The sequence below is a fragment of the Prionailurus bengalensis genome, chromosome E1, assembly GCF_016509475.1.
Source record: "Prionailurus bengalensis isolate Pbe53 chromosome E1, Fcat_Pben_1.1_paternal_pri, whole genome shotgun sequence".
In the NCBI taxonomy this organism is placed as follows: Eukaryota; Metazoa; Chordata; class Mammalia; order Carnivora; family Felidae; genus Prionailurus; species Prionailurus bengalensis.
This window is the reverse complement of record NC_057347.1, coordinates 61,072,900-61,093,563: the sequence shown is the minus strand read 5'-3', so window position 1 is coordinate 61,093,563 and position 20,664 is coordinate 61,072,900.

The following is a 20,664-nucleotide window of genomic DNA, read 5'->3' as shown; positions in this document are numbered from 1 at the left end:
TAAGTCAGTGTTGACATCGGCCACACAATGTTGTTTCAATATTCGTGTTTTTGCAGAGTAAATTGGTCCCTCTACTTCTCACGGCAGCAGCCACAGACACAAAAGATAAACTCTAATCCACTTTTGTCCAAATTACCATAAATTCAAGAGGAAGCAGATAGGGTTTAGATTAATAGGATTTCCCTTTCCAGGAGTTCTCATCCTCAAATGGTGGATTAATACCCCCCACCTCACTACCATGGTACTTCCCTCAGGGCTCAGCCTGGGGCCTTCCCAGAGGGCATAGATGTTTCACCAGATACACAGGCCAGCCCGGATCCTGTCCTGAGCTAGTCTCCTTGCTTCCTGTGTGTGCGCACGGGGCTGGAAGGCGAGGAGACCAAGTGCTGTGATATGAGACTCTCCCAGCTAAAGAGCAAAACCATTACCATGGGACTCACACTCCCGGCACAGCTTGGGGTGGCTTGTCTCCGCCTGGTGAACTGAGCCCCTCAAACTGACTGGACTCCTGCTTGGGCCACACAGGCCTTGTGCCTTTCTTCCTGATGTGGTTTGTCTGGCAGCAACCACTTCTTGGAGGGACCCACGTCTTGAAATTGTCCCAGTGCAGGAAAGGCTAAAAGGCCACGACGGCACCCAGGGACGCAGCACTGGGAGACGTGCAGGTCAGAGCAGCTCTCCACACCTTCAGGTGACGCCAAGTGTCCTCCAGGGATGCCACAGTCACGCTCATACCCCAGCTGCTGCAATGTGTCCTGTCCTGCAGACTGGCCTGGTCTTATCTGGGGCTCATCTGCATTGTTGTCATTTCTTCAGGAGGGGAGTAAATCCAAGTGCTGCTCCTCACCTGGGAAAGAAATGGGGGCTCTGGCTCCCTGGCTGTGAAGAGGTCTCTGTGTTGCTCTAGCTTAAATCCCTCTGATAACCTCTGTGTCTGAGGGTCATTCACTGCATTTGACCCTTCTGCAAATCACCTGTGTTATCATTTGCCCATTTTCCATTGGGGTTTCTGTCTTTTGCTTACAGATAGGAAGGAATTTCTTGTACATTCACTGTGTTAGTCCCTGACCAGTTTTAGAAGCTGTAGACACCTTGTCCCGGTCTGTCTCGCGCAGTTAAATTTCGTGGCAGCACTTCCACAACGATCCTGTTGCGTCCCCATAAGTAAAAGAAGTACATGCACCATCCCTGAGTCCACTTTGCAAACGAAGAAGCTGAGGGTCCAAGAGGGTCCCGGCCTGTCAGGGAGAGAGGCAGGGTTCAGATTTAGGTCTTCTCCTGCGACTCTGCTGCTCCTAGCTCTGTCCAGTCTCCGCAGGACTCGGCCACATGTCTGTCTCCCAAACAGTGAGTTCCTGGGGCTCTGGGACGATTCTGGCCACTTCGTGCGAGGTGTCTGTAGGACATGTCAGTGTTTGTTGAATCCAATTTTTGGCATTATGGAAGAGGCTTTGTGTTCACTGAGATGCCAAAAAGATTAAATTCAGTGAAACCACTTTAAAATGTTCTACCTGATGTCATGGGACTGGCTAGACCAAGGGTTTCATTTTCCATTCTTGCTTTGCAGCCCCAGTGACCTGCCAAGCAGACTGAGGCCATCCTGTGGACGGCACCAGGGTGTGTGCCCGCCCCTACCCAGGGGTGTCTGGGCAGATCAGAGCGCCAAGGAGCCCTCCCCAGGCAGAATGAGAGTCATGCCAGGCCTGACCTCTAGCCATTTAGGCAAGGCACTTGAGCAAGCTGCATTGGAATATGGTTCCCTCTGTCCCCTCACCCCACGGCCCTGTCATCAGAGTGGGTCCTGACCCCATGCCCAGGGAGGAAGTCATGCCAGGCAATGGCCTACAATGCATGCAGGGAGCAGTCACCTCAGACTCATCACTCTTACCAGCAGTGGCCAGCTGGGCAAGGCTCGTACAGGAGAAAGAAGACCTTCTGGACAAACTTGAGCCCCAAGGGGCTCCTGAGCCAGATGGAACCACGGTCTGCAAGTGAAGACGTGGGCCCTCTCTGGGCCTCAAAGCCAAAACCAGCTTCCATGTCCTGTTTTCTCCAGAGGTTGGCTCTTGAAAGCAGGGTCACCTTCCGGAAAGCAAGTGTTTTCCACCATGCTGACAAAATGAAATAATGAGTCTGGCCCTCCAGTCTGTGCTGCTCCTGGCCTGGTTGCTGAAGGTGGGCCAGGGAACCAGGGTAGAAAGCAGAGCCAAGCAAAGATGCATGAGGCGCTTGTCAGACTGTTGTTAAAAATGTTTAAATAATAATAAAAATAAAACACCTTCCAAGAAAGAGAAGAGAGCTGTACCAGGAGAAATCTGGAAAAACTCAACCTTGTCCATCCTTAGCCATTTAAAGAAAAAGAAATAAGAAACCCAAGGGACCAACAGTAGAAATGCTTCTGAGCCAGCATAGCTGTGTTAGTGCTTCTGCCAGAGAAGCTCTGAAAGTCTTGTGTCAGAAAAAAGCATACACACATGGAGACAGAAGGAGCTGCAGGATTTGAGCCCCGCTCAGCCTTCCTGTCATGGCCCCGAGGGCAGGCACTCCTGGCCATCCAGCCCGGAGGCGGTGGTATAGCAGAGAGGCGTTCCTCTGAGCCGGGGTTCCCAGCTGAGTCCTCCCTGTCTGGGGTTGTAATCCGAGGTTGCAGGTGATTGTAAACTGCAGCTGGGAGGAGCTGGGGCTCCACGCTCCACCTCCCCGAGCCGTGTACGTCTCCTCTCCAGCGGGTCCTGTGCCATCACTGGGACTGTCGGTCACTCCAGAGACAATCTGATCCAGAGCAGCAAATGTTGACATAAGGCTGCTTACCATGGGCCAGGCACTGTTCTAAGCTCTTTACGCTTGTCTACTCACCTCATCCCCACCAAAGCTCCAGTAGGCACGCCCAGGCTGAGCAGAGGATCCAAGGTCTGCACCCCAGCTCGGCCCTGGGGCCCGCAAACAGTTGCAAAGCTACAGCATTGCCTCAAGCCTGTGGTTTGACAGAGTTTGTCCTGAAGTGAGAAATAAATAGGGTGGTGGGCCCTCCTGAGAGGCTCCAGGGCCCGCAGGGAAGGTCTTGGGGAGGGGGCACCCCTCCCTTGCACGGGTGCTGTCCAGGCCAGGAAGCTGACAGACCCCGGAGCCTAGAACCCAGGGCCACAGGGACAGGCCCCTGTGCCACCAAGCCTCAGCACTGCCAGAAAGGTAGCCTGGCCAGGGAGCACTGTGGCCCATGCCTTGAGGTGATGCTTCCTGAGGGCATGTGGTGGCAGGTGCTCTGAGAAGAAGCCGAGGAGACACGTGCAAGGAATTGGGGAAACACCTATGATAGAAGTGGGCTGCGGGGGGGGGGGGGGTCTGGCAGGGGTGCAGAACAGGGTTTCGGAGGGCCCAGAGGAGAGGACACCTCAGAGGGGCAAGCGCAGGGACGCCTGGGGTTGCAGACTCTGAGGTCCTGTTTTCCTGAATCAGCAATCCCAGCTGGTTCTGAACATCTCTGGTGCCCCACCAGGACTCCTCACCTGGCCAACTCCCACCACAGATGCTAATGTGCGCAGAACAGCTTTCTCAGGGCCCGCGGGGCTGCTGAACGCATATCTGAGCACCTACCAAGGACCCAGCAGTCATCCCTAGAAGGTATCTTGGAGCTCCTGCCCAGAACCCAGAGATGAAGCCTGGAGAGGGTGTGGGAAGCGGACCTGGGCCCGTTTCCCCCTTTACCCCAGGGTCCTGGAGACCTTGGAGGGGTCCTCGTCTTTCAGAAGCAGTTTCTGAAGCTGAGCTCATAGACCTGTTTGGGGCTGAAAGAGACAATGCCAGAAAATTATTTCATAAATCCACCCTGACTGCTGTTTGCTGGAGCCCCTCTTCATCCCCTTCTTTACCCCGGGTGGTCCTGCTCTGTGAGCTGTGCACAGACCTGCATGGCTGGGAAAGCTTGTCCCGATTTATCACTCACATTTTTGACTTGAGCCAAATCCAGATTTTTTTTAGCCAAAACCCTCCTCACCTCCTCCAGCCCCCATGTCAATCCACATCCTTCCAAGAGATGAAATCCGCACGTTTCTGAATCATCCACACTGAAGTCTGCTGGCTGAAAAGCATGAAGCAGGCTGCATCCCAGGATGTCTTCTGAGAGTCCCTGCCAGTCCGTCCAGCCCCTCAGCCACAGGAAGTCCTGGTGGCCAAGGGACTTCCAGCTGGCTTCTATAAAAGCTCCAGGTGGAGCGGACATGATGAAGGTCCTAAGTTTGAAGGTCATGGAACTTGGGTGTCCAGAACCCATGGAGCTCCTTCTCAGCCCACCCTCTCCACAGAACATTTCCGGTTGAACAAAGTACATTTTATCTTTATTTCACTCAGAGTTTACAGGCTATGCACTGCATTTGGCATTAGGCATACTGCTATTACGAATAAGTTACTTATATTAAAACAGTGGCCAAGAGGAAAATAAGCCAGGTCCAGTGCCTGCCAGGTCACTCCTGTGCCCAGCTTTCTGCAGGTCCCTGCTGCACTTGCACCCTGGGGACCCAGCCTGGGTCCTGCCTCCCCCCACCTTCACCTCCACTACCTGAGGAGGAGCCTGAGGAGCCCCAGTTTTCCTGTCTGTGCCATGAAGCCTGGAGCACAGTGACCATGTGGTATCTGTCCTCCACAGACATCTCAGCACTGGGAACTCAGAGTCAGAGCCCCAAAGGAAACAGTCCCTTCTTCCACCACAAAGTGCCCGTGTGTGTTCTGGAGGTCTGGGTTGTCCTGTACCACAGCACACAGGCCCTTGTTCTCAAAAGTGGGTCCACCAAAGGATGGACAAGATAGGATGAAAGGGCCAGGGGCCATGGAGGGTGGGGAAGGCAATGCTTCTGGGGGTTCCTGGAGGCACCATGGTGAGAGTTGACGTCCAGAGTGACTTAGAGAAATCAAGACCTATGATTTTGCCATACATCTGAACTCTTGGAGTTATTGCCTGGGTAGTGAGAAGCAGCAGGGGACTCCCAACCGCCGGCCCAGATGAAGCTGAACAGGACCCCCCACGTCCACTCAGATCTGTCCACACTTTCCTATGAACCTGGGCAGGGGTGTTGGGTGGCTCATCGTCATAAACACTGGTTATTAAATCAGCCTCCTCACCAAAGTGTTGCTATTACGTTTTTCCATTCTTGAGAGTGAGGTGCAGGCTGCATAAGAAGAAGCATGAGTAAGACCCTAGAGCCATGAGCAGATTCCCCCTGGGCATGATTACAGGTGAGACCTCTCCTAAGCACAGAGGACAGAGGCCACTTGCCTGAAGTGTCCTAGGCCTTCACATCATTGTCTAGCCAATGGAGTCTATTCATGAGCCATGTACGTGGAAAGACCAGACCCTGGTTGCTCTGTAAATTAATTCTCCCTCACTGTGGACCCCATCCCTGACCCTATGTGAGATTTAACATCTTCAATTAAAGGGTCTCCATTCAGAAACGTCCTCTCTCACCAGCTGGTATTTCATCATTAGAGATTGATTCCTTTGTCTTAGTTATGTCAGTAACGTTTCCTATGAAATCCAGGTATCTGGATGTAGAGGACACCAGTGTGTTACCAAGCACCAGCCCCTCTGTGGGCTTCATTTGGCTAATACCATGCCATGGCAAGGGCAGCCAAGGGCAGAGTCAGATGGAGTGGCCCAGGGGATGGGAGGAAGCCAAACACACAGTGCAGAGAATAGTGACAGTAGCAGACACCTTTAAGGTCAGCCGAGGGTCTCCCACCAGGTAGGAGAGAGGCACAAGTGAGCTGTGGTCCCACCAGGCAGGGAAGACAGGCAGAGCTGACAGACCCCATGCACCCCAGTCCTCCAGCCTTCACTTGGAGGCGTCTGTGTGGCCCAAAGCTGCCAAGTCTCCCCAGGGGCCCTCACTTAGCTGACAAGAGGTCACAACCCACGCGGCACAGCCTCAGAGGCATCCGGCCACAGCTGTGTCTTTCAGCACCGTCTCCATGAGCACATCTGTGGAGCCAACCGGGAGGGTTTCCAATGCCAGAGGAGGGCAGGCCATTTGCACAGTGTTCAGGGTTTTAAGCAGCCAAAGTAAACCCACATGTGTGCTGTTACATAACCCGCTCAGCCAGCCTGATTGCCCTCCCTCCCGGACAGTGGGAGACAAGCCTGGGCACTGTGTGTACCATCACCTTTCCCAGTGGGCAGGGTGGTGGGCGTCGTCCTTCCTGACCCTCTTGTGTGGGATGGTCGGGTGTTCCTCTGGGTTTGGCGCAAGGACACGGTGGCTGCTGGTGCTCAAGGACATCTAGAGAGGGCAAAGGCTGATGATGCTCCAGGAGAGAGCTCGTGAGGGAGGTGTTGTTGGGTACCTGAGTGCAGAGCTGAACGGCCAGCACTGAAAGGCCTGAGCCCGTGCCAACCAGGCAAAGCCCGAGACAGGGTCCCAGCTTACACACTTTACCTTCTTCTAAACCCGAGTGAGACCTGATGGCAACCCCATAGCATGAGTGCACACACACACACATGCACACGTGCCCAAGAGACGAGACAGAATGTGACACCCAGCCAGAGCTGGTCTGCTGGGTCCTGACCCACCACCCTAAAACTATTTTTTCAGTTCAAGTGAATAGGACTTCCGGCTCACAAGGGAACATTCAGGGTCCTACCTGCCTCTTCAGTGCACCCTCTACTCCCCCCTGACTGCACCAGTCCTGAAACTAGAAGGGCTCTACTGACTGGGCTCCCACCTCAGCTCCCACTCAGCTGGTCTGTCCACCTCAGCCCCAGGTGGGCACAGTCTGGCAGAGGGAGACCTGTGTGATGGAAGATGTCCCCCAGCCCTTCCAGCCCTTCCAGACCCCCCAAGCACTTCTAGGCCCCCCAGCCCCTCACACTGCTCTTACCGAACAGGGAGGGCCTCAACCCTTCCCACCACCTAGGAGGCTTCAGCTCTGAGAGTTTGGTCTCTCCTGCCTCAGTGTTCACTGAATTCTTCCTTCTTCATTTCTTCTGCATTTCCTGAGCCCCGAGCTAAGGCATGCCCTCAGTGTCTGCATTAAGCTGTGCCCTATAGGGTTAATGAGGTTGAGGCACAGGGGGATGGGCTAACCCCTATATCCCAACCTTCCTCACTGCAGGCCTGGAGCACAGCCAGGTAGTGTATTTGGGGAAGGGCCCATCCCACCCGGAAGGCAGTGGTTTGAGGCACACATGCCCACCCCAGCCCCAGCCTGGTCTACTGTCCAGCCCAGTCCATCTGTCTCTGGACAGCATAGATGTATTATCTGAGAGCTCCTGGTGTGCCCTAGGCTGTAACTACAAAGCCGTCCTTGAATCAAATCCTCCACCCTTGGCATAACCTGTCAAGGGCCACAGGATGACCGGCACATCTTCTTGGAGGCACGATGTCTGCCTGGAACCAGGTCCCCAGCAGACAAAGGAACCCAACAGCACCTTCTCAGCTTCTGACTCAGAGGACCACAGGAGGGACCTGCAACGAAATCAGCTGCACTTGACCAGGTTCGCTTTCTTCTCTGGCTCCCTGCTGTCCAGGTTCCCGACTGCACCCTCTCCCCTTGAGTCTCATGGCCAGAGGAACTGAGGCAGAGACACTGTCTCACCTGAGTGTGTCCTGGGTGGGCCTGGTGGAGAGCGAGGCTCCAGCAGGAAGGCCAAAGAGGTGACCATGGGGTGGCTTTGGGGGGAACAAGCAAATGGCCTGTGGGCCACCCCCCCGCCCCACCTCTTTGGTCCAGTCCTTCTAACCCTCATTCTGATGTCTCCTCCCTCACAGCCTCCCCAGAATTCACAAAGAAATTGGTGTTGTTCTATTTAGTGCCAAAGAGCAAACATTTATTCAAAAAACATTAGATACTTAGCACGTGAGAAAACAAAACAGTAACTCCCTCAGTGGTAAGAACCAATGTGTGCCAAGCTGGGCACCATGAGGAAAGACCTGAAGCCAGATCTGCCCAACCCCAAACAGGGCTGCAGGAGGTACAGGGGGCACTTCTCAGGGCACTGAGGAACTGGAGCAGCCGCAGGGAAGATTTGAGGGGTGCCCAGGGGGAGTAGGAGAGGTCAGCACACGAGCTCCACAGTCTGGCTTTGGCCTGGAGGTGGGTGGGCACTGGATGGACAGAGGAGACCCAGGAGCCGGTATGCTGGTCAGGGTCAAAGCAGGTAGCATCTGACTTGAGAAATGAGGGAGTGAGGCTTTTAGAGGGGAGCGAGGGGTGGGGACATTCAGGGAATGGTGAGGGGATCGATTTTGGTGGTTTGCGTAGGCGAGTAGTAAATGAGGGCTCAGGGAGCTTGGGGACATGTGTTGGAATCAGCAGTTACCAGGATATGGAGCTGGGCTTTAATCCCACAGATAGGAGCAGTCAGAGATCCTTGGGAAAAGCAGTTACAGGAAGAAAAGGGTCATTGAAGCCTGTTAGTCTTTAGTGCAGGGTGGAGGCTGCACTGGCAGAGGCTGTAATAGTCGGGGGCAGTGGTCCAGGCCTGAGGATTGGGGCCAGGAGGAAAGATGTGGCCAAGGTCGGAAGCACAGACAAGGGAAGGGGAGACCGAGGGACACAATCAGGACAATTTTACATTAAAACTAATCTTATTCCATATCATAGTCAGTTAAGAGAAGGCAGACAAAAGAAAGACAGGGAGAAAGACAACAGGGGCTAGAAAGAGAGCAGATGACCAAGGAAGGGCCCACAGGCAGGAGCCCAGGAGGTGGGGGCAGCTGGGGAGGGGACAGTGCCCGCCCACTCAGCCAGGCTGCAGCCCCAGATCCTGCGACCTCTGGAACATGGCATGGCTTATCTTCTGTAGATGTTAGTTAATTTCTTTTCTGGGTGTAGAAGTTTTACAGGCTTATATTCATAGTTTAACTAACATCTACAGAAGTTAAGCTGCTGTAACAAATTACCACAAACTGAAGAGGCTTAAAACAACTGACATTCATCATCCCCCGGTTCTGGAGACCAGAAGTTTGATATGAAGGTGTTGGCAGGACCCCACTTCCTCCAGAGGCTCTAACAGGATTTTTCTTTGATTTTTCCAGCTCCTGGGGTGCTCCAGATGTCCCTGGACTTGTGGCCACATCACCCCATCTCTGTCTTCATTTCTTCAGTCACATGACTTCTCTTCTGTGTCTGTGTCTCCTCTTCTTTCCCTTAAAGGGACACCTGTCATTGGATTTAGGGCCCACCCAGGTGACCCAGGATGTTCTCATCTGAAGATTGTAATTCCATCTGCAAAGATCCTTTTGCAAATAAGGTCGGTCATAGGCCTAGGCATTAGGACATGGACGTGTCTGGGGGGTGCACTATCCAACCCACTACAATGTAGAAAACTGAAGCATGAAGAAGAAAATATCCACCTCCCCAGATGCCACTATCCCAAAAGGCCAGTAGTGGTATTTGAGCATATTTCCTGTGCCCTTTTCCAGTACATTGTAATGTAGGGGGAAAGGTCCATATAGAATTTTACATTTCATATTTTGAATCGCCCTTGGCAAGGCATAATTTAAACACAACACAATGCACAGATTTTAAGGGCAGTTCCATGGGTTTTGACAAATGTATGCACTGCTACCCGCCACCCCATCAACATACAGATGCTTTCTTCCTGCCCTTGGCAAAGATCCCCCAGAACACCATGCCCTTCCCTCAGTATTATCACGGCCACTTCTCTTCTCTTCTGACCCCACCCCACCGATTGTTATTCTGAGCCCACCCCACTGATTGTTGCGTGCTGCGAGGTCTTCCATCACTCGTTCTCTCCACAGTTACGTGTTGAGTGCCAACTAAGAGCCAGACACCGTGCTCGATTCAGGGCTCAAGGGTAACAAACATAGACACAGTGTGTGCCCCCTTAGAGCTTAAAATATGGCCCAAGTCACCAGGACCTGACTTGACTTAGTCATGGTTCTGGCTCTAGGCAAATAACTCGTGTCTTTCTTTCTGGTTATAAACAATGCTGTGAGAATCCATAGGTTTTGTGCACTTCTGTTTTCTCCAGGATGGCTTTACCAAGAGTAGGATGAACAGGTCCAAAGGTGTGCACTTTCTCAAGGACACTGGCAGACTTCTTCCCCAAAAGTGGCTCCAGACCAGATTCTTAGAGGCCACACCCTCCAGCATAGAGTATAAAATGTAAAGACCTAATTGTTTTGCTTTGTGTTTCTTTGATTACTGGTGAGACCATTTTTTCCCATCTATTTGTTACCCATTTGGATTTTCACAGCTCTGGACTACCCGTTTATGACCCTTGCCAATGTATCTATTGGGAAAAGACTGTGCCCTAGGAGAGGGTCATTTCAGTCCCTGGGAAGGGAGATTGTCTCCAGGCTGTGTGACCAAGGCCCAGGCGAAGCTGGCCGCCTCCTAGATCTGGGCTTCCTTCAACCCCAGGCACTCCTGACAGGCCACCCCAGCTTCGTGCCGGGGAAACAGCTCCTGGCTGTTTCCCAGGGGCCATCCACTAAGAACATTCTTACTGCAGTAGCGACCTTGAGCGCAAAGCAAACAAGGAGAATTGTGCAGATCTGCTGTCAATATGACGATGTGAATGCTAACTGCACGGATTTACTAAGCTGCAGGCCCAGCCTTTGGGTACCAAGACCCTCGTTTGCAGTCACGGAAGCATAAGAGCCATGTGGAGGCTCTTGAGGCCGACGGTCAGCAGCTGGCAGGGTCTGGCTCTCAGGGCCCACAGAACTGCAGATCAAAGAATCCACGTGTTTAATAAACAGATGAGGACTCAGCGTGTGAAGGGGAAAAGGAAGAGAAGGGGGAGCCGCTCCTAGATCTGAGTTGGCAGAGGCGGCAGGCTGAGGCTGGGCCTGATTCTCGCCCTCGGGCGCAGGACATCGGACACCCTGCTTGCGCAGCAGTTCCCAGGCTCCAGGGCCACCGCTGAGCACAGGGGAGCACTGACGCTACCATCCACCCCCAAATAGTGTGGGTCTGGGCAAACTCCTCTGACAGAGGCCAAAACCAGGGACAGGGGTGGGACTGGAGACACCAAGGTGAGTGCACAGTGAGCCCTGAGAAAGGAGAGCAGCTAGAAGCAGCCCCAGCATGTGGCGGTGCTTACTGAGCATTAGCAGGAGGGGGTTGGGCTCACTAGGGCCAGAATGGGAGGCTCCAGCCGGCGGCGGCACTCCAGCCAGGGCAGCACAGGGAGAAGGGACGCGTGCCTGGGAGGCAAACATCTCTGCAGGGGTCAGCCGGAAAGCTGGGCTCTATCCCTTCCAACCGCAACCCCCAACCCCCATCATTCTCAGGGCCCCTTGTTCTTTCCCCAAAGACCTTCTGTCACTAACCTTATAGCCCACCTCTCCTCACAGATCACAACCCATCCAAATGTAGCCTTAAATAAAGCAGATGTTTTTCAGCGACATTTCCCCAGCACCTAGAAACTTCCTGACATATAGTAGGTACTCAGTAAATACTTACCGAGTGAGTGAAGAACAAGGCAGAGAAGCTTGCCTGTAGGACACCAGACCTATAATCAAGCTACAGAGACCAGGATGGTGTTGCATTGGCCAACTGGAGGGACAGAGAGCCCAGAAGCTGTCGTGAGCAGGTGGAAACCTGGTGCACGACAGACTAAAGTGCAGATCGATGAACAGTGCCAGGGAGCTGGTTATGCACATTTAAAAAGTGAAATTGGATCCCTATCTTAAGCCAAACACAAGGAAGATTGCTTCCAGATGGATAAGCACTTGTATGTGAAAAGCAAGACTTTGAATATCTTTAAGCATTCAAGCCCAGGAAGTGTTGGTCAGGGAACAAAAAGGGAAATCATAAAAGGAAAGGCTGACGAATTCCACTGCATCCCAATTAAGAACTTCATCCAGAGACAAAGACAAGTCCTCAACCAGAAGATATCTGCACACACAGGCCAGGTGGGGTCTCTGCAGAGAAATCCCCAGGAACTGGCTCGGGCACTAACAGGATGCCCGCTCAAAGTGGCCAGAGGCTGGTGTTCGCAGAAGGTAGCTGCTATGGCGAGGAAGGGTGCAGGAAGATGGCAATTTCATTAATAATCAGGGACATTAGAAACAAAACCACAGTGAGAGACCATGTAATACTCACCATATTCCCAAACAGGAACGGCCAGGGCCGCACAGAGCTCGCTGCAAGCCGCCCGGAGCCCGTTCACTCTGCCTCCTGACCCTTCAAGCAGCTAGGCGCGCAGGGCCTTCCTTCCATGTTCTTCACACGCTACATACACAGTCCAGTGCAGTCTTGCATATGTGACCGTTTTTTAACTAAATAGAAAGTATCACTCTTCTGATTAGAGAAAAATGAGTTGAAAAATAGGATTCAGATCTCCAGTCTGTAGATTTTAGGTATTTTGATTCTTTTTCCTTAAAGATGAGGGTGATGTATTTATACACTTATTCTCAATACTTGGTGCACAATAGAGACACTGAAAAGAATGGAGAATAAACTCCTCAAAAGGCCAAAAGGGGGCTGGAACCCCACTGTCACCCAGTGTCTGAGTGGTGAGGGTCTGTGGGGAGAGGGGGCTGGGGCCCCATTACCACCTGATGTCTAAAGGGGCCTCTAACATGAGGGTTACAAAATTCCTTGCCCATGAGTGGCTCTTGGGGATTGAGGGTGCTCTGGGGGTTTGGGGGTGAAAAGGCATTTTTCCTTAAGCAGCAGGAGGGAGCCTTGGGGACCTGGCAAGGAGGGTAAGGAACCAAGACTCCTCTTTGCACACAGGGTGGGAGGGACATTAAAACCTGCCCACCCCCTTCCCAGTGCAGAGGGCATCAGCTGGACCCCATGGTTCCCGTTGCCCCTAGGGAGAAGGAGAACAACCCCCAGGGGTCTGGTGGATGATTCTCTGAGAACAAGTCTCCGGGCTGGGTCCCAGAGGCCCTGGAAGGCTCCTTCACACATTGTAAATCCCGGGGCTCCCAGTGACACAGGGGAACAGGGGACCCCTCCCGACACTTTGGAGAGCTGAATGGAGAGCAGACCTATTGCAGGCACAGGAATGGGGAACCCTCGGAGTGGGTGTGGGGGGAAGGTCAGGTCCTACCAGGCCCGCTGATGTCCCCACTCCCCACTGGAGGACCATGGATGCAGGTAGGCGGTGACCTGACAGGCACCCAGCCTTGCTTCTCCTGGGCCTCGGCAGTGGCCCCCGCGGTCACACATCCACGCAGGCCCAACACCCAGGCGAGAAAGCAGCACAGGCAGGGCCGTCACTGTGGGGACATGGCAAGTGGTAGAGATGCGAGCAGCATGAGCCCGCCATGTCCACAGTCTCCTGGGGCAGCGACTCAGGCAGGTGTGGGGACCGCCCCCTCCAGCCCCCAAGACTGAGGACAAGAGTGCATGCTGCAGACGTAGTGCAGGCACCAGAGCCACTTTGGGACTGAGGTGTTTAATGACAAAAGAAGGAGTGCACAGCCAGAACCAAGGGCATGAAGGGGTAAGAGGGAGAAGCAAACCCAAACTTAACAACAAGTGGTAAGGAAAGAGGGAACAGAGAAACGGGGGTGGGGCTAGGCATCACACTTTCCAATTAGCCTTTGGTGGGGGCACTCGGGGGAAGGTGACAGTGACAGTGAGCATAGTGTGGCTGGAAAGGGGGCCAACGGGTTAGGGTGCAAAATGTGTCTTGTAAACGGGTTAGGGTGCAAAATGTGTCTTGTGTTTGACATTTTAAAAGATCTCTCATTTTAGGTCACAATGGAGAAAAGCCGTTTTGATAGTGTCCTCAACTTGAAGGCATTGGGGGCGTGAGGACAGAGTGCAGAAAGGCCACCGCTGGGTCCATCGTGTCTGCCTCCTTCCTCCCAGTTGGACCTCGGCCTGACTCAGAGCGGCCGGGCCTGTGGGGCGGGGTCCCAGCTGGGCCTCAGCCCAACCCTGAGATGGAGCCTGCTCTCCCACGTCCTATGGCCTTCGTGTATCGCGGTCCCCGGCGTGCAGCCCCTGACAGCCCTTTGCTCTGGGCCAACCCCCTGATGACTGGACGCTGGTCTCCTGGTCCCTGCGCCTCAATACAAGGCTGCCCAGCCCTGGCTTTCCCCTTCCAGATGCTGGGTGTCTCCTCCTTTGGTCGTCAGCTTCCGCCAGTGTTGTCAGCCCAGGGGTGCCTCCCTCCGCCTTGCCCGATCCCCTTGCCGGGCCCACGGGCACTCTCCCCAGTCACAGCCCCAAACTTGTGTCCACTTCCTGAGCCAAACCCAACCGTTCTGACCATCCCAGCGGGGCGGTGGGTGGGGTGAGGAAGTCATGCTGATGTCAAGGTCGTGAGCTCCTCTTGCTCTGAGCTGCTTGCCCCAAATTGCACCCCAACATGTCAGGGAGCTCCTTCCAGCACCTGGCGTACCACCTGACTATCCCTTCCCGCTGTGCGCCCTCTTGAGGGACCTGCTTGGACCCTCAATGCCCTGTAGAAACTCATGCACACAAATCAGGTCTGACTTGCCTGGAAATAGGGAAAACCCAGCACCGTTTTTAAAGGCCTGGAGAGCCTGGACCACCTCCTGCTCACCCCAGGCCTGCCCACCCTCCAGACAGCATCCACGATTGCCCCCTGTGTTGGCAGCACCCAGGCTCCTCACTGCGGCTTCTCTCTCACCCCTTTCCCACCTGGCCGCTCCCCCTTTTCCTTTCTCAGCCAGATGTTCCCTGACCTTGCTAAACAGCCAAGTGCACTCTCAGGAGTGTTACCAGCAGGGCCCCCCAAGCCTCCCCTTCTGAGTCCCTTTCACCCAGAGTGGGCAACAGGGAGACATCCAGGGCCAGGACAGAGTGTGTCCCCACCGGAGAGACCAGGACTGGGAAATGGAACCAGCTGACCGACCACATCAGGCCCCATGCCTCCCACACCCCAGTTCTCACCCACAAGTCCAGGGAAAGTGTGCTGACCATCTGGATGCCCCAGGCCTGTCAGCCCTGCAGACACCTCCCCTGGACCCTCCAGGACCCAGGTTCCCAGCCGCGCACAGGAAGGCAGGAGGCCCCCATCTCTAAGGCCAGTCCACGTCTGCCTGCACCCCTTTGTTCTATCTACCCTCCTGTCCCAGTCAAAGGCTGGTGGTGGCTGCGTGGACAGTGGGGGTGGGTGTTTGAACTTCATGTGGGTCTCTGCTCCAAGTTTCCAACAATTTAAGGAATGCTGGAGGCTCAGGGTCAGAATGTAAACAACGCTTCGTCACAGAATCAGTGAGGGCAGTGACCTCCCTGTGAACTGCAGCGTGTCCCTGACGCCTCAGACGACCATGTGTGTCTTTTTGGTCTCATGAAAATATAACAGCTTGACTCTTATAAATGTGAAGTTCATGTCTTAAGCCAACAACTTTCAAGTTCCGGAACAATTGCCTATTTGCATCATTTTTCTCATTTTGTTTCTTCTCCTCTTATCAGTGCAGCTTGGATGACACAGACCACATCGCCTTGGCGGGGCGAAGGTCAGCGACATTGCTGGGACTTCCCTCTGGGCCCCGGACAGCAGCCCACGCGCCAGGGCAGGCAGCGCCTAACCCCAGAGAGGCCGTGCGCCCGGCCTCGGCCCAGAGGCACCCTGCACATGTCCGAGCAGAAAAGGAGTGGGCTTTGTAGAAAGGCATTCCCTAGGAAGAAAAGGAAATGATTCAAGATCTGGAACGAGAAACAGAAACTCAGATAGAAAAATATACACATAAAGGCACACGGAACGTTCGCTGAGGATGGGGCGCGGGGAAAAGGAAAACAGGACTTTGGCCCACTGCGGACTTCCAGCCCGCTTCCATTTTTTGAGCGTGCTTATCCGTTCTTCATTTAAAAAGCTAAGGCAGGAAGGGAGCAATGCCACAGGCCTGGCTGCTGCGTGTGTGAGCTGCGGCCTGTGCCGGCAGCTGTGTGTGTAAATTGCGGCGTGTGCTGGCTGCTGCGTGTGTAAGCTGTGGCATGTGTAAACTGCGGCGTGTGTAAGCTGATGTGTGTGTGAGCTGCGGCATGTGCCGGCTGCTGCGTGTGTAAATTGCGACCTGTGCCGGCTTCTGTGCGTGTAAGCTGCAGCGTGTGCCGTCTGCTGTGTGTAAGCTGCGGGGTGTGCCGGCCGCTGCGTGTGTAAGTTGCGGGGTGTGCCGGCTGCTGCGTGTGCCGGCTGCTGCGTGTGTAAGTTGTGGCGTGTGCCAGCTTCTGTGTGTGTAAGCCGCGGCATGTGTAAGCTGTGGCGTGTGCCGGCTGCAGGCCCTGACGCTGTCCTGAATGCCTTCTCCCTGGCCCCAGCTGGAGACCCCCTCCTCCCTGCAGCTGTCCCCACCCACCTTCTCAGGAAAACCCTCCCTTCTGTCGCCCCAGGTGGAAGGGTCTGGGGTTGGGGCCTCGACAGTGTCAGCGTCCTCAGGGGAGCCACCTGCCCCTTTACAGGAGGAACTGCCCTAAATCAGAGTTGGGTTTGAGGGGAGGGAAGAAAGGGAGTAGAGTGAGTTCCAGAACAAGGGTCATGGCTCCAGGGGAAGGACTATTTGAGTTTCCTCGCTGTCTGCTGAGGAGGACCCCCTCCCTGTCCTTTAGGGACGCTGGTTTGGGGCCATTCGGTGTCTGGGGGGATCTGACTGCTCAAGCTGGCACTTTTGGGCAGCGCTTTGTGCAGGGGCCCATGTCAGAGCAGAGGCATGACTTCCTGTGCGAGCCCCTGGGGTGGGACCACGGGTCCTGATGCACAATGTGCCCCACCCTGGGGAGGAAAGACCCAGTTGATGGTGGCCAGACAGCCAAGGGGACCATCACTTCTGTCACCACGTGAGGGACACAGGGGAAGCTCTGCCTCATCCCCACAGAGGCGGAGAACAGCCGCATAAGGTGTGAAGGAAATGGGGCACTCCTACCCTGCTGGGTCCTGGAACCCAGAGCAGGTGTGACCCACAGAGGGTGAGGGAACCAGACTGACCCTCACGCGCTGCTGAGCCCACCTGGGCTGCCGTGGGACTCCAGGAGGACAGCACCTGGACAGCTGGGGACCATCACTTTGGCCAGCTCTGACTCCAGACGAGACCCCCAAATACTCCCAAGCAGCTCTCAAAACTCAGGGTAACTAAGAGCTCTGGTCCCACCTCCCTCTGTCTCTTCCCTCATCTAGATGTCAGACGATGGTGATTCTTACCTGTGAGGTTTGATCTGGAGCCATGAGACATGTGTGCAAGCAGCAATGACACAGAACCCAGTGGTCAGGGACCTTAGGGCTGCAGACTATAAGGGCTTTGACTCATTATAGTTCATTACAATTAATTTACAAAGTTAATAGAAAACACTGTATGAAACATTAAGTCGGCAGTGTGGAGACCAGGGATCTCGATGAGGTCTCCAGTCTTCAAAGTCTCCAGTCTCTGAATCTGGGACGATTGCTTGAGGACCCAACCTTGCTGCATGTTGCATGACACCCTTGGCTGTGCTCCCATGGCAGCTGACATGCAAGCCTGAGACATGTGAAGAGCCAGCCTCCAGACCACCACTGCTCCAGGCACACTTCTTTGTCCTGCCTGCTAGTCCCAACCCCAACCCTGCCCGGACCCTCCCCACTACCCCAGGGCCCCACGACTGCCTGGAACCTTCCCACTCTTCCAGGGACTCACCCCTGCTTGGGACCCTGGGACCCTTGGGACCCTAGCACACAACATCCTGGGCCTCTCTCTGTGGGGTGGGGGGGTGGGGTATTTTGAGCCCAGGCCTTGGGTAACAATGTTACTTGACTGAGTGGACAAGGCTACCACAGGCAGCCCAGGTCTTGGGACCCTCAGGAGGATCTGGGAGTTCCAGGTGGAGGGGAGCGAAATTTTCCAGTCACATCAGAGGAGGGGAGAGTGATTCCAGAATAGTCTCCATGTGATTCCAAAGAGTGAGGCATTAGGGCCCTTCAGCATCCCAGACTAATCTCTTGCATTGGTTTGGATCCGCCTCAGACATTCTTAGGGGGTAAGTCATCTAACAGAACATCGTTCGCCAGGAGAAGTGCAGCCTTGCTTGGGGTGACTGCCACTACCCTCCCATACCCCATGACTCCCCAGCTCTTCAACCACACAAGTAACAGAAGGGAAGTGCTAGTGAGGGACGGGCGGGTGGGGCTTCCTGCCTGCCATCTGAGCAGCCTGGAGCAGACCCTCCCCCTGTCCAGGCAAATCCCCACTCTGTCATCATGGCCAGAACCCCACCACCACAGATGGAAACTTCCGGATCTTCAGCTTGGTGTTTTTCCTTTTGAAGGAATTGTTATCACCCATTACCACGTAGCATGGTATTTTGAGTATGACTGAGTTTAACTCCCTGATAAGATAAGATCAGTTGTCTGATTAAATGAAGCAAGAAGGACCATGGCTTGTATTTGGGTCACTGCTGCTTCACATTTTGCACAAGCTCCAACACAGCTAAGAAACAGTTCAGGCATCACTGTTCTGACAGAAATCACAGCACACGTAGAACAGACAGGACTCTGTTCATTAAACTTGCGTTTTATGGATGTAACTAACACTGAGTGACCATGTTTCTGCAGAGAACCCCTCTCCACGCCACATGTGCCTGGACGTGGCTCCGTGTAAGCGCCTGTGGCCCACAGACTTCAGTCGAGCATGTTCTGTTCTATTACACTAGTGACCTGTGCACAGCAGGGCTTCTCATGAAGGCTGAATGACGAGGGCCTCTGCTATCCAGACTTACTCTCACTGACCCCACGTGACCCAGATGCCTGGTCCCCTCCATGGGCACAGCCTCAACTGAGGGCCACCAGGGTGGGCAGTTTGCCTGGATTACACTGTGAAGACATGATGCTTTTTGGTCACCATGACGACAAGTCCAGCAGGGGACGTGGGCTGGCTCTGTCCTGCCCAGATCTGTGCCTTTGGGGTAGAGGTGGGGGTGCAGAGGGCTGTGTGTTCCCCCCCCCCCAGCTGCTAGAGGGCCACACACCAATGTCAGAAGCTGGCTAGGGAAACGGTGTTGGGTGGGAGCCCTTGCTGACTTTCTAGAGACTCCTAGCAGAAGATCAAATCCCTTGGATGTGTTGGTGGCTCTAGCCTCTAACACGTCCAAGAGGTTTGTTGACCATGGGTTGGGGAAAGGAAGGTAGAGAGACTGTGAGAGCCACCAGGAGGAGAAAGAGGGACTTTGGAGAGAAAGAGGGACTTTCCACAATTTGCCCAGCACAGGCCCTGGTGAGCAGAGTGTGGGGCACAGCGGGTGTGGGGAGATTGGGCGAGGACTGCAGAGGGCCACACGGAACCCCCCATGCCTGCAGACTGCAGGGCTGTAACTAGCACCCCTGAGACACAGCTACACGCACGGCAGACTCACAGAGAAGCAAACCAGGCACTGACAGAACAAATGCCACAAGCAACCTGATCTAGGAACTAAACAAACTGTGTGTGTGTGCAGCTGGTCCTAAATGAACACTAGTAATTTATGAGCTCTTCTAAGATCGTGATGCCCCTCGACTGACTTGCAGAGCCGTGGGGACCCTGAGAGCAGCACCAACTCCACCCTCCGGGTGTTCAGGGCTCGGCTGGGCAGACAAGGCCATGAAATGCTTCACTGCAGTTCGTGACAGACACTTGAGAAGGCAGAGTGGTCCAGTCGAAGAAGCCGTCACTCTGCCGGGCAGTCAGGAAGTCAGACGCAGGGACTCTGGAGCAGGTGGTATGTGTTCCCAGGTGAGCAACGGCAGAACATTGCCGGCGGGAAGAGGCGGGGAGCACCCTCATCTCTGCAAAGTAATTGGAGCCAGAGAGAGTGGGGAGGAAGCAGGAGCTTCACCTCCAGTCAAAGACCGACACAGCAAAACTCTGACCAAAACCTGGTTTTTCACCAAGATAAGCGTCTCGCCAGTGATGCCACATGGTGCCCCTGTGAGCACCAGATAACGTAGCTCTCGAGATTTCAAAACACAGATAAGTAACTTGGACATCTTGTCCTCTGAATGTTCCTGCTCAACCTGCCCCAGGGAGGAAAAGGGGACACTGACTGTCGCTGCAGGGGTCGTGGGCAGTCATCTGCCACAGGACCTCGGGGAGATACCAGCTCTCTGCAGAGCAGGGTCATGACAGTCAGGACAGGCCTACATCCTGGCACATGCCTCACCAGACACGCGGGTTGGAACCTGCCTACACACATGCGGGATGCTGGTGTGCAGGACAGGTGGCATCTAAAGCGCGTGGAAAACCTGACTGTAAACAGATGACAGGGGCGCCTGGGTGGCTCAGTCGGTTAAGCATCTGACTTCAGCTCAGGTCATGATCTCACAGTCTGTGAGTTTGAGCCCCGCGTCGGGCTCTGTGCTGACAGCTCAGAGCCTGGAGCCTGTTTCAGATTCTGTCTCCCTCGCTCTCTGCCCCTTCCCCTGCTCATGTTCTGTCTCTCTCTCTCCCAAAACAAAAAAGGAATAAACATTAAAAAAAAAAAAAAAAAAGAATCCTGAGGTTTTTTTGTGCCAACATGAACAGATGACCAAGAAACAACATTAACCTAAAAAAAATGCATCCTTTTTTTTTAAGTTTATTTAATAAGTCTCTACACCCAACATGGGGCTCAAACTCACAACCCCAAGATCAAGAGTCACATGCTCTTCTGACTGAGCCAGGCGCCCCAAGAAACATTCATCCTAAGTGTGAGCTGTGGTTAGTGATTTCCTTCCAAAGAGAACAGGGCAGAAAGGGGAGAAAACCTAACTCCGCGGTGGAGGAAACTGGCCTC